This window comes from Carettochelys insculpta, chromosome 2 (genome assembly GCF_033958435.1).
Source record: "Carettochelys insculpta isolate YL-2023 chromosome 2, ASM3395843v1, whole genome shotgun sequence".
In the NCBI taxonomy this organism is placed as follows: domain Eukaryota; kingdom Metazoa; phylum Chordata; order Testudines; family Carettochelyidae; genus Carettochelys; species Carettochelys insculpta.
Window position 1 is genome coordinate 250,228,884 of NC_134138.1, and position 14,082 is coordinate 250,242,965.

Sequence of the window (14,082 nt, forward strand, 5' to 3'; positions counted from 1 at the left end):
TCTTTAGTCTTCAATTTTAATTTTTTTTTAAATTATGTGAGCACTACAATACATATTTAACAACAACCCCCTTCGAAATTCCTGCAGGTTATTATGGCTTATCACAACACATCCATGACACTTCTCTCAGGTTTTAATACTTCCATTAACAAGAATATTTTTAACTTTTGAATTTCAGTTTTGAAATGTTATTGTTACGATCACATTTACATAGTACGGGAACTGAAATTAGAGATGAAAATGCACAGAAAATGTCAGCATAATGAAGATGCATTATAGCATACATATATTCCTAACCAACAGCACTGACAATTGCTGCGGACCCTGGGGCAAGATGGAAGTGGGGCCTGACTCCATGTTCCAGAAGGACATTTGCCCCTGAGTGATGACCAGACTGAGGTGCTGCTCCCACTTCCCTCATAGCCATGCACAGCAGTGCTGTCCCAAAGTAGCAGTGGTGGCTAGAGGTCCAGGCTCCTTTGAAACACTGGGCCCATCGGCAACTGCCCTCTTTGTCCTCCCCCATCAGTGAGCCTGCTGCAATCAATACTGGGGGGAGGCAAAATGCACACTTTTTAATTCCACTAAAAATGAAGGAACAAAAGGGAAATAATATAAATACAAGGACTGTCCCTCCTAAGTGCAACAAGAGGCATATAAAGAAGCACTAAGCACTGGAATCAGCATACTTGAATAAAGATTTACAATTTTCTAGTTTGTATTAGTTACACTTAGTAACATTAAAACAAATATATGAAATAATAATGGAGAGAATATTTTGTAAATGTTATCTTTCAAAATTCCACTATAAAAGCTCAAAGAAAAATGAATATTCAAATAAATTTAATAATCTTCAAATTATTTAAAACAAGAAAAGATCCAAATTATTTTCACAATATAGGAGAGTACAACATTTAACCTTGCTGAACAAGCTATTATTATTTTCTATTTTCCATCACAGATGGTGAATGTATATAAAGTACATCTGCCAATTTTCTTCGGTAACAAAAAGTTCTCAACTGTTCAAGCTGCAACAGTGATTCTAGTACACACACACAAAGTAAAGGTAGAGTAATCAAAATCCGAACTCATTTTCATTTAGTTCTGCCAATTTTCTACCATATTCTAAATCACAAAACTACATGTTTTTGAAAAACTAATTAGAACGTTTACTATACCTTCAAAAAGAGCTAAAGGACTGCGTTATGCCCTCTGATAGTCACAGTAACTTTCCTGAAGAGGAGAAACAAATACAATATTTAAAAGCCTCAATGCTATTTTTCAGCTTTTTAAAGAAAAGCAACAAAATATTTCTAATTCAACACACTCAAATGTAAGATTATGAACACATTTACTAAAAATCACTGATTTTGGGGAGCACTGCTTTTTTTTACTGTCCTGAAGTTCTTGTTCATAAATGCAAGGGTCAACAGAATTAGCCAAAATGAAGGCTATTTAGTTCTAAATGTAAAAGTCAAGTTATTTTCCCCCCATACCTTTCCTCTTATTAAACCTATTTGTACGTAAAGTGCTTGGACCTTTACAGAACACCTTCCACCTTGAGAACTACAAAAGTATTTCATAAATGCTTTGCTATGAAACTGCCACCCTTAAGCATGGCTGTTTTTAAGGCCAATGAAGCTGTAGCTTCGTTTCAGAATGTATCATCCTTACTGTGATTTTTGCTTGCCGGTAATTTTCCAAAAAGTCACAGGCATACGAAATCACAGCATTAAGCATCTGCATAAAGAGTAGTTACACAAACGAAACAGTCGGTAAATCATACCATAGTCTTTATTTAGGGTGTGAACAAAGTCCAGGGAAGTTAATCACAAGGATTCATTTTTTCAGAAGACTTTGGACTAGGCTTTAAAGAACTAACAAAATATGATGCATACATTACTTTCACTGCTTATTTTTCTGTTAATATGTTACGTTATGCCCCAATCTTTACTCACAGGAACTACCTCTAGAAGTGACAGTTCAATTGCTAGGGCCCACTCAGTCACATGAAACTTTCAACGAACATGCCAACTGTATACTTAACACTCTATGGCTACGTCTACACGTGCCCCCAAACTTCGAAATGGCCACGCAAATGGCCATTTCGAAGTTTACTAATGAAGCGCTGAAATGCATATTCAGCACTTCATTAGCATGCGGGCGGCCGCGGCACTTCGAAATTGACGCACCTCGCCGCCTCGCGTCTCATCTAGACCGGGCTCCTTTTCGAAAGGACGCCGCCTACTTCGAAGTCCCCTTATTCCCATCAGCTTATGGGAATAAGGGAACTTCGAAGTAGGCGGCGTCCTTTAGAAAAGGAGCCCCGTCTGGATGAGACGCACGGCGGCGAGGCGCGTCAATTTCGAAGTGCCGCGGCCGCCCGCATGCTAATAAAGTGCTCAATATGCATTTCAGCGTTTCATTAGTAAACTTCGAAATGGCCATTTGCGTGGCCATTTCGAAGTTTGGGGCATGTGTAGACGTAGCCATAGAGTGTTAAGTATACAGTTGGCATGTTCGTTGAAAGTTTCATGTGACTGAGTGGGCCCTAGCAACTGAACTGTCACTTCTAGAGGTAGTTTTTTGCTTAACAAAGGACAAGTCCTCCACTTTGCTCTGCAGCTCCTTGGGGACATCCGAAGTTTGAAGCCAAGATGCCCTTCTCGTAACTATAGCCATGGCCATAGATCAAGCCACCATGTTAGCCACACCAAGGGCAATCTAGATGCTGGTCCTGGAGGCAGCATAGCCTTCCTGGATGATAGCTTTCAGCAATGGCGTCTTAGAGTCAGGTAAATACTCCAGTAATGATATTAGCTTGAAGTAGTTATCAAAGTTGTGTTTGACAGATGTACCACATAGATGGCCATTTGCAACAGAAGTGTAGAAGAGGAATAAATCTTCTGGCCAAAAAGGTCAAGACGCTTGGAGTCCTTATTGGTAGACATACTGTGGCGCTTTAGCTCTCTACTGAGAGGACTCCACCACCAGCGAGTTCAGCAGGGGGTGGGTGAATAAGTATTCCATACCCACTGATCGGACAAAGTATTTCTTATCTGCCCTTCTGTTGGTAGTGGGATCGGGGGCTGGCATCTGCCATATGTTGTCAGCTGGTTCCACAATGGCCTTACCCAAGGGGATAGAAATCTTTGAGGAAATGGGGGGCCTCAGGTTCTTTAAGAAGCCTTGCCTCCTCTCTTGGATTTCTGCCAGTTTAACACCTCGTGTACTGGCCACTCTATGGAATAAGTCTTGAAACTCCCTGAGATTGTCAGGGGTAGATGTATCACCAGGAATAACAGCCTCATCAGGTGAAGATGAAGACACATCAGGTGGCAATAATAGCCTAGGAGGAGCATGAGTATCAGAAAAATGGGCCTCCTCCTCAGCAGACTGAGGTGGAGGAAATGGAGGCTGAGACTGTAATGGTGGTGGAGATACCAGAGACAGGCTGGGAGACCAGAATGCCACAGAGTACCTTTCTGCTCACTCCCATCGTTCGTGCACGTCTCGTTCTCGATACTTATAGTCCCGGGATCTAGAGCAGCATGGGTGGTGACGATGCCTCGCAGGCAAATAGCATCTGTATGGGGAGTGGTACCTATAGCCATGCCTGTGTGAAGAGTAAGACTGTAAGCACCTGGACAAGGGATGTGGCGATCTGGAGGGGTGGCTACTCTGGCGTCTCTGTGATTTGGCCTCATATAAGAAAAGAAATCATGGCTTTAAAAATGGTGATGGCAACCTTGATCTGTGATGAGACAATGTGGGATGCAGGAATGGTGATGGAATCGAACACCATCCTGGGGATATCTGTGAGGTAGCAGAAACAGGTGGTGACAATGACTCGTGCGGTGGAGGCTCACGAGTACACCCGTGATTCGTCTTAGAATTAGCCTTAATGTGTTTAGTGACTATGTCTGCAGCTTTAGTTAAGTCCTTAGCAGACTGTGATACAGTTGCGGCAGGCTGTTGGTGCCAAAGAATCATGGCCAAGTGCCTGTATGTTCAGTGCCGATGGGGTCTGTGCCAGCATCAGTGCCGCATGAGTCGATGTCTTGATCGGTGCCAGGACCTCCGGTGCTGCTGGACTCGGGGCAGTCAGTACCAAATGTCGTAACACGGAAGCCGTCGGTGCCACCTTTGAACAGTTGGGAACCAATCTAGCAGTTAGTTCCATTTCATGCGCCGGTGCCATTGGCGGAACCGTTTTCTTCGTCTTGGCCTTTCTCCACATGCCAGAGACTGTTTCAGCAGTGCTCTCAGCCTCACACGCCATTCCTCTGGGTAAACTAGGCAATGATCAGTCAGGGAGGCTCTAGGATGATTATGCATCACAGCTTCAGTAGAGAGTACTCTGCCCTTGTGCTGGCTCTCTTGAGAAGGCTCATCACTTTCAAGCAAAGAAGGCTGGAGGGCCTTGTCAAAACAGGATCATGCATAGATGCATTTCCTGGTCTCTCCGGGCCCACGTGGTAAGCTTTGAACAATGTGGGCACTTCTGTGGAACATGCCCTTCCTCCCAAAAACCGGATACATTTAGAATGGCCGTCCAAGGCAGCCACTGCCTCACAGCAAGAGTCACATTTCTTGAAAACCGGCTATGCTGGGCATGATTATTACAGTGCTTTAAAATGTAGATTAAAGTACTTAAAGAAAGATAAGGAGTCCCTTTGCTCCATAGGGATTGTCAAGGAAGCTTAACTGGTCGTTGACTTAACAAGCAAATTGAAAAATTCAACTTTAAACTTCAAACTTTAAACTGTAATTTAAACTATTAACTGTAAGAAGTCTCTATTTCAGGTAACAAACCTGAAGAGAGGAGATAGGAGAAGAAGAATAAAGGTTGAGCTGAGGAACAGGTATAAGTTCCATCTGCAGTCGCTGGCAGTTGAGAGGAACTGGCTGAGACCAGACTGTGCATGTAGTAGAAAGAGCACAAAACCGTGTTTTGGAGCCTGCGTATGCACAGTCTAGCTGAAAACAGCTATCAATATCTCCAAGCTACGGTGCCAGGGCAAGCCTGACACCTAAGGTGGAGCACAAATGGGGACACTCAAAGAAGAACAGATTTTTACAGCCTTGTGGTGCCTCTGGTGGTTTAGACTGAAAAATTTCAAATCTCTTCCTCTCATTGCAGAACAACAGTTGGTTTGAAAAGTTCTTTGACCTCCAAATGGTAGAACTTTGCCTCAATAAAAATGTTGATAAATTGAAGAGGATTCAGAAACGAGTGACAAGAATCATTATAAGATTAGAACAACATTATATACAATGGTAGATTTAAAGCACTCAATCCATTTAGCTTAACAAAGAGAAGTTTAAGGGGTGACTTAATTGCAGTATGCATGTATCTGCATGGAGAACAAATATTTAACAATGGGATCAGTCTAACAGAGGAAGGTGTAACATGATCCTATGGCTGGAAGCTAAAAGTAGATAAATTTAGACTGAAAACAAGTTTGTTTGATTTTTAACAGTGAAGATAATTAACCGTTAGCAATTTATTAAGAGTCACAGTGGATTCACAATCTCTGACAATTTTAAGTCAATACTGGATATTTTTCTAAAAGTTAACCTATATAAGTTATTTTGGGGAAGTTCTGTTTCACAGAGGATCAAACTCACAATAGCTTTATCCAGCATTTGAATCTCTGACATGTGGTAACTTTTTCAGTGACACAAGATTGAAGTTTGACCCAATTAGCATTTACTGTCAGTCATTTATAAAGCGATCCTAATCAAACTAAGATCAATCGAAATTTAACTATTATTAATGATCATTGAAAAGACTACCTTGTGTTGTAGAGCTCTGATCATTTAGAGGCTAGAAAACTCTTGAAAATCATATATTACTTCTACACTGAGACAATGTACATATTGAATATATGCCTTTACTATAACTAAGGTTAAAATTACAAATGGGTATTTTTAAAAAAAATCAGGGACAAGTTGTGAGCAATAAGCCAAAATTCATGGATATCTGCAGCCTGTCCCTGGCATTTACTAAAAACATCTGGGAGGGCAGAGAGAGTGCTGCCAGTGGTTTGGTGCTGCTTTAGTCCCTTCTGCTGCTCCTGTGGAAGGGACTGAACACTGCTGCTCCAGCCCCTAGGAGGCTGAGCCAACACTAGCCACTGGTTAACAGACCACCAACCGCTGCTCTGGCAGTCCCAGGACCAGGCACTAATCAGCTGTTCTGGCATCTCTGTGGTTGACTGCCAGCCATTGCTATTCAGGTGGCAGAGATCACAGAAAACTACTGAATTTGTTGCCTCCATGACAGAGTCGTTGTAGGGTGCGAGAAGACTTTGTAACGGTCGAGAGTGCAGTCTGACCTCTCAGGAGAATCTAAACAGACCAGTCTGTGCAAGGTGAAAAGCTGCAAAATAACTGCCATGGGAACTACTGCAGAACAAGGCACGCTTGCCAAGACTTCGAGGCTATGCTGGCAGTAGGCCACAAGAGATAGTGATAAGAAATGCATAGGCCATTTTAGGCAATCTTATGTTAATGAGTTCAGCTTTATCAGCTAGTGTTAGCAGGCCTGTTACAGAGCCTCGCCCCAAGCGAAGCTCCGACACGTCGGGTTTTCCCCCACTGGTGACTGCAGAGTCTCCGGGGCTCCTGTCGTGGGTGTCACGTGCTTTCAATAAACCAAATATAGCACTCGCCTTCTGGGTGCAGCCTCGTTTCTGGGGAACCCGAGCCTGGTTGGTTACAGTCGTATCTTTGACTATACCGTAACCAACAGGCTACCCTCAGGCACTAATGACAGTGACTGGTTCCTCTGAATCTCAAGTACCTCGTGAGGACCAGCTGGCTGGTGATATGGAAGTATATGGCCTGCAACCACAAATGAGTGAGAACCATGAATGAGTCCTGAGCTTGCAGACATGAAATGATGGCGGCAAGCATTACCATCCTGAATGTGAGACAGTATTTGATGAATCCCCTCACATCTATAACACAATAAACATTCTTCTTCTTTAGCATATGGAAACATTGGAAGAAGAAACCTCTTCTGAGGTATTTCTTCTATGGCTCTTAGGCAAAGCAATTATTACCAAACGCAGAGCTTCCCAAGACTATTTGCAGCAGCCCCATGAACGAAGTGCAACAGGCAATCATCAATAATGCATTACACTGTTTCTGGCAACAACTGCATGTGGGATCCTCTCCTTGGCCTCAGTACAAAGACTAGTTGCACATTGATACTGGCCGCTTAAAAATCAGTTCAGAAGAGTTCATGTGTGATGTGGCAAGTCAATACTGGGTACATCCATGCTTGGGTCATTCACAAGAGACTGGTTTCTAATATCAACTGCAAACCACTCTTCAAACCACACTGATGCTGCAAACAAATCTCGGCAGCATAAGTGGGCCACAATAAGTTCTTTAACAACAAGCATGCTCTTGGATAGTCAAAGGAATCTGTATGTAGTGCTAGGTTTGTGTTTGCCACAATCTTCTTAACCTTCTGGCTGTGGCAACCTCACAACAAATGTATGAAGGAATAATGTTGCTTAATACAGGACACAACAACACTGGTGTTAGCCAAGCTGTCCCAAACACAATGAGTTTGGACAAGGGTAAGTGCATGTCAAACAATTTGAGATGTGATGAATGGAGCCAGATGAGAACACAGTACTCTCCTGCACAATTACAGAGGGTACCAGAAAATGGAATAATCAGAGAGTTTGAGCATTTGCTCCCCCTGGAATCCTGAGCAATTTGCTTAGCAGGTTGTTATACGACCCCATCTCTGCCCCAATTTTTACCTCGTGGTTGAGATACGTGACAGATCTATCTAGGGTTATTTGGATATAGACTTGGTGGAATGTGTGTTTCAAGCAACATCCATTGAGAAAGATATTCATTTCTGGGACTACTCTGGTATTAAGACTGAACATTGATTACAGTATTTGGACATTTCTAGTCAAGTAAGAATTTAGGGTGTCCTCAAGTTCCAGGGAATGGTTATGCTTGGATACCAATGGAAATGTCACCTGAGTATGTGAACTTACAGTATGGGACAAATGGTAACTTGTTTGATGTATACACTGAAAACTGTCAGTGTCAGCCAAGAGCCTCGGAGTAGACCGTTGTTGTCTCTTTTGTGTGTGCTACCGCTGTCCCCCCATGTGAACTCAGAAACATCATTTGCAGAGAACAAGGTCAACTGCATTGACTCCCCATGCTAGGAGTGCCCTTGACAATCTAAGACACCCTTTATATGATGATACAATATGCTTCTGTCAGGTTCAGAAATACAGCTCTGGTCTTCATTTTATTTTGAAAACCACTTGATTGCAGGTACACCAACCTCGCTGAATACCTGTTTGCTCGACGCTGGTTACTGATTCTCCTTGAGATGTGCTGGAGAATTAGATGCTCCACTACCCTGAATGGCAAAGACAACAGGGATATTGGTCAGTATCTTGCAGTATTAGCTGGATTGTTTTCCAGTTTCAGGAGAATAATTATTTTTAACATTTGCTACGTCTTTGGAAGTTGCTCTTTGTTTACTATTTTTATGAAGCACAGCATGGTCACTAATGAGTGTGAGTCCCAAGGCAAAGTAATAAGTCTTCTTCTCTTTTCCATGAGGAGGAAAGCATGCAAGTGAATAGAGTAACCAAGGGTGAGGATGTCCAACAACTTCTTGTCAGCTGTAATAGTAGACCAGGACAGGTTGATAGGGACAAGCAGTTCCTAAAGATGGGAGCAGGCATTAGATTGGCTCCCATGTGGGTCCTAACACTTTCATAAAGCCTACTGTTTGTGTGACAGTGTAAGACAGTGGTTTTCAATCTGTTTTATTTCTGGACCCCTAAACATTTTAAGTGGGTTTTCCCTTTGGAAATTTTAGACCTTTTAAAGACCCCCCCACTGGTCTGTGGACCACAGGCTGAAAAAATGGCTACCCACTTTTTCATCACTTTTGTTCTTCAAGAGGTGATGCTCATATACATTCTGTTCTAGGTGTGTGAATGCCCACATGAGCAGCTGTATGAAATTTTTGTCTTAGCGGCATCCATCAAGCCAGCTGTGGCACACCTCCTTGAGTGCTGCATCTTATAACAGCATCCCAGGCACTGCCAGCCCTACATGCTCTCAGTCTTGCCAACAACTCCAACAGGGGGGCAAAAGGGCAAGTAACAGAATGGACATAAGCAACACACCTCAAAAACAATTATGAAAAAGGTGGTAACCACTTTTTCTTTAAGTACTTACTCATTTTGATTCCTTTCTAGATGACTCACTAGCAGCATTAATGGAATTTAGCTCACAGTTCAGTCTAACAGTTTTGCTCTCCTAAAGCCAGCATCATCTTGAGCTTGCTGGGTAAATACATAACGAGAAGTGAACATGTAGCAAGATGATCAGGTAGTGGCCCTACATGTATCTTGGACTGGTATCTGTGCCAGGAAGGCCACTAGTGAAACTTGTGCTCTAACTGAATGTACCATCATGATTGATGAAAGAGGCACTTTATCAGCTCCTAGTAGTAGCAGGTTCAGGCCATGATCCAGGATGAAGTCTTCTAAACAGACAATGAGTGACCTTTCATTCTGTCTGCCGCCAAAATGAACAAGTGTGCTAACTTCCAGAACTGCTTTGTTCTATCTACATAGAAGGCCAAGATCTTCCTTATGTCCAGAGTATGTAACCTGCATTCCTCAACTGATGATGTCACCCTGTGGGGTACCCCAAGCTTTTACCTCTCTCTCACGAGAGAACTTGGAAACAAAGTGAAAAAACTAAATTGCAATCTGATAGCTGACCTTTGGTCTAGGCATAAATACACAAAGACCTTTCTTTAGGACACAGGAATCAAATCATGGCCTTAAAAAAGGTAATTTATTAACAAAACAAAAGATGAAAATATACACAGAAAGTGATAAAACATACTTGGTTGCTAGGTGTTTCAAAGCACTGAAACCAAGGTTAGAGCACAGAGAATTATTTCCCTGGTATTCAGTTCAGAAGTCACAGAGCACAGGGGAGAATCATCAACCAGCCTAAGAAATCCCACACCAAACCCAAACTAAAAATAACCTGATCGTGTCTAACTAAACATTTCCTTTCTACTTACGCATCTGTATACCCATATTATGATGTGGCCAGGATACTTACTGCATTCATTAAGACTGTTTAAGATTAAGCATCTTGGTCTCTCTCCCTGCTAAGGACAGAAAACAAAAGACCCCTTCAGCAAGCAACTGCTTCTATTCAATCAGTCTTTTCTCCCATTGGCTCACCTGGGTACTTCCAATGGAGATCCCACTCTCTCTAGGTTTAACCTTTTTCTGTTGGCAAAAGATATGCAAATCGCTCAACACATTTGCGTATCTCTTGGCAATAGTTTTCTTGGGAGAAGCTTTCCTGACATACAGCCTGTCCACATGGGGCAAAATGTCGGGAAAGCCCCCTCTGCTGAGACATCCCTTCTTCCTCATGGAACAAGAAAGTCAGGGATGTTGCCAGAATGCTCCCGAAGTGTCAGACTTTTGCCAAGAAACTGCCTATCTCCTGACAGAAGCCTGAAGTCTAGACACAGCCTTAGACATAGTCTGCAGACTCCAGCTGTAAACCATTCAAGTCACAGAGCATGCTAATGAAAAGAGTATCTCCTAGAATAGTGGTGTTTTTTTCTTGGTGGGTACCAGGCTGCCTGATGTGGGAGTAGAATGGCATAATTTACATTTACTGAAGATCAGAGAGTGAAGGTGCATGAGGTAAAAATTTTTATTTGACCACCTTCTGCTGGTGAACAGCTAATGATAGTATGTATACACTGTTTTGTAAGAAGCCAGCAGATAGCTACCTAAGGATCAGACTGAAGCCCATAAAGAGCCCCATTCCTTCAACAGGCACATCCTCTGTGGTGCTTTGCACCTCTTTTGGGTGCCATATGCTAGCAGCCATAAACACCACCACCTGGACATGGCTCTGGCCACTAGCCTTTTTGCCATCTAGGATACATCAAAAGTCACTTACACAGCTGTTCTGGTAATCACCTAACCCTCCATTATGATCTCATTCAGTTCCTCCTTTTTCTCCTGTGGGCCTTTTATCTGAAATGGAATGATGCCTACCCAGATGAGGAAGTTGTATGTTGTGAACTGAGCCTGACAGTTCATAATGTAGTACTACACGGAGGTGGAGGAATATGACTTACGGTACCAAAAGGGTCCAGCTTTGAGCCCTTTCCCTTCAGGGTGCTTTTTGGTGACCTGGACCAGTGTTCCCTGTAATTTTTTACATCTATGTCCCAAAATAAATTCTGTTATGTGCACTACCAACAGAAACACATGCTGTGTACACGGTACTAATCAATGGGGAAGCATCTGACTGCCTCCTGGGTGACCACCCAAGTGCTCAGCTTAAAGGGAACACTGACCTGGACATTTCTTGGATTGCTGACACCATCAAATATATTGGTTCTAAGTATGTAAAGAAGTATTCAACACAGTTTGGAGGCTTGCTTTTCACTTGCTTATATGTGGGAGGCGGAGTGATTGGGTCCATCCCTGTACCTTCCTGGCTTAAACATGTTCTTGTTGATCACATTCATGGGCAGTTCTGACTAGTGCAGTAAAGTTCATTATATCAAAAAGTTTATCAGACCTCTCCCTGACTACAGTGGTTTCAATGTTCAGGGTTTCCATGACCAGTACAGCAGTTCCAGAAAAGCCTTAAAATTGTCACTCACCAAAAACAGAGACAGTGTCACTACTCAGTTCACAACAATGGTAATACCGGAGGTAGAGACTGAAATTGGTCTTGTCCTACTATTCTTGCCTGCTGCTTCACGTTGACAGGCTCTGAGGTAGGTGGCCTGGATATTGAGGTCACTAGGGAGTGGGACCTCCACTTCTGTGATGTACAGGAAGCAGGGGAGTTATATGGGAGGCAGAAGGGGCCGTAGTACCCACCCTTCAAAGAACCCTACCACAGCTGAGCATTGGCTCCAGTCTCCCATCTACCAAGAAGAGTGAGGAGTGTAGGACACTTTATTTATCCCTCTCTGGTTCTGCAGTGTCTCTGAGCCTTCCCCCCATCGGCAGCCACTCTGCCTGAAAAGCTACTTCCCTCTTCTCCCTCCTCCCCCTCTGTTTACTTTTTAATATTTCTGAAGGTAGCAAAGTCTCTCTAATCTGAGTGTCTTCAGTGAAAGTAATGGAGGTGATGTTTATACTCTCAAATCCTTAGAGAAACAGGAGGATTGGAACCGCCTTCCAATCTTTTGTATTTATTCGTAACCAGGGATGAACATAAATTTGTCACACATAGGCTACATCTACACTACCCCAAACTTCAAAATGGCCACGCAAATGGCCATTTCAAAGTTTACTAATGAAGCGGTGAAATACATATTCAGCACTTCATTAGCATGGGGGCGGCTGCGACACTTCGAAATTGACGCACCTCGCCACCGCGCGGCTCATCCTGACGGGGCTCCTTTTTGAAAGGACCCCACCTACTTCAAAGTCCCCTTATTCCCATGAGCTGATGGGAATAAGGGGACTTCAAAGTAGGCAGGCTCCTTTCGAAAAGGAGCCCCGTCGGGACAAGCTGCACGGTGGCGAGGCACATCAATTTCGAAGTGCTGCGGCCGCCTGCATGCTAATGAAGCGCTGAATATATATTTTAGCACTTCATTAGTAAACTCGAAGTTTGGGGCTAGTGTAGACATGGCCATAGTGTACTGCCAAAATCTATCCCTTGGAAATAGTGGAGCAGCGTAATAAAACAGTGCCTACAAGAAATTTAAGTGTTGGGTGAGTGCAGAGGGTGCAGGGTAGAGGGATAGAGTTGCGGGGGGTTCAGGAGGCAGGGGGCAGAGTACGGGGCACTGTTTCCTCCATGTTTTGAGTGAAGTCATGTGCTTGTTCAGATGCGTGCCACTACAGCACAGCACCCATTGTTACTAATGGAACCATTTTTTAAAGCTGATGTGTACATGTACCCCCAGAGGTAAAGGGAGAGCCTGCTCACCCACACGCAGTGAGACGGGGGGCACCCCAGCCTTGCCACACACACCCCAAAGGGAAGGTGGGAGCCCCATCCCAGCCCCTCCATACCCCAGAGGAAAGGGACAGCCCCAATCACCCTCCCAGCCACCCTTACATTCAGAAGGGAAGAGCCCAGCCACACGCATACACATAGGGAGGAGAGAAGAGCCTAGCCCCTGCCCCCACACACACAGAGCCCCAGAGGGACAGGGGAGATCAGCAACGCCCCCCCCATACACTGAAGGAAAGAGGGAGCCCAACCACAGTTGCATATACACACTACAACAAAATTGGCCCTTGGACAAGCCCTTCAATTCATTTCTAGCCTAAGGTGGAGCTTGAAGAGTGCAGCCTGTAAGGCCCTCAATGGGTTCACACACTGATGGAATGAGATGGAGAGCTCTATTTTGGGGCCTCTAAAACTCTTCCTTTCTGAGCTTCTCCCTCTCCCCTCAAACATGCGATAAAAACTCCAAAGCCTAGTTGTGACATAACTGTGAGGTTGTTTTTTGGTTTTTGTTTTTTGTTTTTTATTTTTGTGGGGTTTTTTTTTTGGCTGCATATAAAAGCCCGGGGGCCACTGTCAGAGGGTAACAAGAAGGGTAATGCCCAGGACCTCACACCACATGGGGTAGTGGTCATGGAGCCAGGCTGAAGTCTCATGTGGTGAGACTTCAGTTTTCTGTCCTGGACCCGAGAAGTATAATCCCAGCCACACTTAGTGAACCCCTGAAACTTGCTGGCAGCCCTGCAGTACACTCCAGAGGCTCACTGGTTGAGAACCACTACTCTATTCAGTGCTGCCGAAAAAAAGTAGCTCTGGATGAACCATGAGAAATGTGTTCCCCACAACAATATGGTTGTAAAACAGTATGAGGACAGTGATGGACACCACTTCAGTGTGGCTGACATCTCAATTTCTTCAACAAAAGGTACAATTCAGAGCCTTAAAATATTTGGCTGTTGTCCTGTTGCCAGGATCAATACTGAGGTTAGCATTGGGCCAGCTATGTGACACCATTGTTATTTTTCAGAGATTAACAGATTTTTATGTGAG

The 14,082-nt window shown here is 43.7% G+C and overlaps 1 long non-coding RNA gene across 1 annotated transcript in view; it reads right to left on the reverse strand.

Annotated features, from left to right (window-relative positions):
* Window positions 1-8,350: 8,350 nt before the first annotated feature.
* The window catches only part of LOC142008925 (uncharacterized), a 66,621-nt gene continuing 60,889 nt past the window's right edge, over window positions 8,351-14,082 (reverse strand). Inside the window, exon 3 of the long non-coding RNA XR_012644269.1 lies at window positions 8,351-8,407. This is a non-coding gene — a long non-coding RNA (uncharacterized LOC142008925). The remainder of the gene's footprint in view (window positions 8,408-14,082) is intronic.